Raw genomic sequence first — 4,268 nt, 5'->3', positions numbered from 1 at the left:
ATATAGCTGTGCCACTGGTTGCTTCTGTTCTACCTGGTCTAGACTTTTGAGAGAGTCAACATGTCAAAGACTCAGCCTATGTATTAAAAAGACTTAGTCTGTGTTTTAAAGAGTTCGAGACATACGATCAATGTTTCCCCTCTCATATTAATGAAATAGTGGTTCATATGACTACACTTTAATAGGAGTGTACATAAACACCATTCCCTCCACCAAAAGACTATGTCCCATCCCACCCACCCACCCCAGACCCTCCGCTCCCCTCCTGCTGCCCTGGGAAGCCAAATGTCCACCCTCCCCCTCACCACAGGGTTTTTACTTTGGTGCCCTACTCTCAATTTAATCAGATCCTGTTTTTAGTTCCCCTTTCTATTCTTCTTTTCCAACTTCTGTTGATGAGTGGGATCATCCCATACTCATCTTTTTTTTTTTTTTTTTCATGTGCTCATTTTGGTTCTTTTCTTTTTTTTTTTTTAACCATTTTAAAATTTTTCTTTTTTATTTATTTAAGAAAGGAGACATTAACAAAACCATAGAATGAGGGGGGTAAAATTCCACACAATTCCCATAACCCGATCTCCACATCCCACTCCCTCCCCTGGTAGCCTTCCCATTCTCTGTCTCTCTGGGAGTATGGATCCAGGGTCATTGTGGGTTGCAGAGGGTGGAAGGTCTGGCTTCTGTAATTGCTTCCCTGCTGAACATGGGCATTGACTGGTCGATCCATACTCCCAGTCTGCCTCTGTCTTTCCCTAGTAGGGTGGGGCTCTGAGGAAGTGGCGCTTCAGTACACATTGATGGGGTCATCTGTCCAGGGAAGTCTGGTCAGCATCCGGAACCTGGTGGCTGAAAAGAGAGTTAACATACAAAGCCAAACAAATTGTTGAACAATCATGGACCTAAAAACTGTAATAGTGTAGTTGAAGTGTTGGGGGTACTCCCTGCATGCTCTTGTGTACTTCTGCTTTCAGGTATATATTTTTCCCCTAGTTTATGGGTACGGGTGAACCTATGCTCTATCTCAGGGTACCTGGACTATATCTGGGTTTGGGGACTTTATTGGGGAGTGGAACACCTGGAATGGAATTAGAGAACACTATGAAAGGAAAGGTCTCACCCGAGTGATGAAGCTGAAGGGTTGTCATTCCACACATGAAGTCTCTGGTCACAGTCTGAAGTGAAGCATGCTGGGGTGGCACTTGTTGTGTTGATTAGGTTGCGATCCTCGGATGCAATATTATTTGATTTGAATTGAGAGCAGCATGCAGAAAAGTGGGCCCCACCCTAAGGTTCCAGGACTGGGGGAAGTATAGGCTCTATAGTGGAGATGTGAGGTTCCTGTTATCTTAGGGTTCAAGAAGACAATGGATAGTTATTGTTATCATCACATTATTTGGTGATAGGGTTAACTTTGGAAAGTCCCTTTGATAGGGTTTGGGGTATAGTACCCAGCATCTTGTATATAGCTGTGCTGTCGGTTGCTTCTGTTCTACCTGGTCTAGACTTTTGAGAGAGTCAACATGTCAAAGACTCAGCCTATGTATTAAAAAGAGTCAGTCTGTGTTTTAGACATATCATCAGTTTTTCGCCTCTCATATTAATTAAATAGTGGTTTATATAATGTTTACACTTTAATAGGATTGTACATAAACACCACATCCCGTACTCATCATTATCTTTCTGAACAGTTTCTTAATTGATTAATTCTAAAGTTAGAGAAAAAATGTGCAACGAGGAGGGGGTTGAATTGTTATGTGGAAAGCTGAGAAATGTTATACGTGTACAAACTACTATATTTTACTTTTGTTACTGTATTTTATTGTTGACTGTAAACATTAATCCTCTCCAATAAATATAAAAAAAAAGAAAACTGCAAGAAAGGGTAATAAGCACACTATCATATTTATCATATTTTAAAACTCATAAAAACAACAGATATTTAAATTCCTTTAAACACAAGACGGTTAAGTTAATAATAGCTAAAATATCTCACACTAAGGATCTCTAATTTGGAAAATCAGAAAATAAACACATAGGCCTGCGGTTGATAGCATAGTGTTTCTGCAAAGAGACTTTCATGCCTGAGGCTTTAAAGCCCTAGCTTCTATCTCCCACACCACCATAATCCAGAGCTGATCAGTTCTCTGGTAAATAAAATAAAACAAAACAAAATCTTTAAAAAAGAAAATAAACAGAACAATAAGCATTCTAAATGAATACACAGCATAAATAATATAGTATTAAATAAAATAACATATACTATTAAAATAATTAGAGCAAGCTATATCAAATGAAATAGGCAGTATTAGCATACAGGTTTAATAATAGATCAGTAGACCAAACACAGTTCAAAAACGGATCCACAGCAATATAATATTGGACAAAGCTTGCATATTCCATCGATGGTAAAAGATTTTTTATTTAGGGAATTGTGCTTTTAAAAAGGTAACCGTCTAGAAATAGATCAATTTTCTTTTCTTTTTTTCTTTCCTTTTATTTTATTTATTAAAAGGAAACATTGACAAAAACCATAGGATAAGAATGGTACAACTTCACATAATTTCCACCACCAGGACTCCATATCCCATCCCCCTCCCCGGTAGCTTTCCTATTTTTTAACCCTCTGGGAGTATGGACCCAAAGTCATTATGGGGTGCAGAAGGTGGAAGGCCTGGCTTCTGTAATTGCTTCCCCGCTGACCAAGGGTTTGACCGGTCAATCCATACTCCCAGCCTGCTTCTCTCTTTCCCTAGTGGGGCAGGGTTCTGGGGAATCAGAGCTCCAGGACACATTGGTGGGGTTGTCTGCCCAGGGAAGTCTATTGACATCATGGTAGCATTTGGAACCTGGTAGCTGAAAAGAGAGTTAACATATAAAGCCAAACAAGTTGTTGACTAATCATGAACTAAAGGCTGGAGTAGTGCAGATGAAGAGTTGGGGGGGGGGTCTCCATTTTCTAGATAGCTAGTAGGCATATTTTAGTTATATTCCGAAGGGCCTTTGGCTATAATAGTTTTCTGTTTTCTTTTGTTTTTTCTTTCCTGAGCCTGAAATCTGATATGCAGGTGAATTCTAGGTATTGTCTGGGGAGATGATGTCATGGCTAGGAAAAGGACCAGAAAGCTGAATCAGGGAAGAGAGTAGCTCCCAAATATGGGAAAGGGGTATAAATATTGTTGACTGTAAACCCCATCTATTTGATGTGATCTGGAGCCCATATTCAGCTTAGGAGCCTATGTGACCTCTGCATCCCTGTAGATCTGAGCTCATATTCTGTGGTCATGAGTAGGAACGTTCCAAGCTGCCCCAATATCAAGATCAATCTTCCTCAGGTGTAGCATAGAGTATGTTGTCCATCCTCCCTTCAGAGGATGGAACATTCTCTACCATTGTTGATCCAAGTTGAGGACAAGGTCCTATGGAGGTCCACAAAGGGTTCTGTTTCGTTGCTCCTGATACAGATGATTGGTAACGATGGAGAGAGGGATTTATTTGAGGTCTAGGTCCATCATGTCTGTTTGGGAATCTCAGGACTCCTCGACTGGGGCCCCAGCTGATGGGTTGGCCTGATAGTGACTAAAGAGTCATCATTAAAGTATGCAGTCTCTTGCCCTTATTCAGCTTTTGCAGTCCTTGCTTTGATAAAGATAGCTTGGGAGTGAGTGAGGGAAGTGTAATAGGAAATAGGTGAGGAGGATATCTAAGTCTAAGTAGACACTGACTCACTGCAGATTATTGTATATTTTTGCTTTCAGGTATATATTTGCCCTAATTTATGGATATATGTGAACATATGCTCTATCTCATGGGACCTGGTCTATATTTAGGTTTTGGGACTTTGTTAGGAAGTGAACCTCATGGAATGGAATTAGAGAATACTATGAAAGGACAAGTCTCACCCTAGTAATGAGGCTGAAGTGTTGACATTCCATGCCTGACATCTTTGGACACAATCTGAAGTAAAGCATACCGAGGTGGTGCTCTTTGTGTTTGGTAGGTTGGGATCAGTAGATGTGATATCATTTGGTACGAATTGAGAGAAACATCCAGGAAAAGTGAGCCCCACTCTAGAGGTTCCAGGACTGGGGGAATTATAGGCTCTATAAAGGAAGTGGGAGGTTCCTGCTGTCTTAGGGTTTAAGAAGGCAATAGATAGTTATTGCTGTAATCACATTATTTGGCAATTGGGTTAACTTTGAACATCCCATTGTTAGGATTTGTTGTATCATACACAACATCACCATAATTTATGTCCTTTGACATTATTT

This window comes from Erinaceus europaeus, chromosome 3 (genome assembly GCF_950295315.1).
Source record: "Erinaceus europaeus chromosome 3, mEriEur2.1, whole genome shotgun sequence".
Classification (NCBI taxonomy): Eukaryota; Metazoa; Chordata; class Mammalia; order Eulipotyphla; family Erinaceidae; genus Erinaceus; species Erinaceus europaeus.
The sequence above is the reverse complement of the archived record's forward strand: the minus strand, read 5'-3'. Positions refer to the sequence as shown.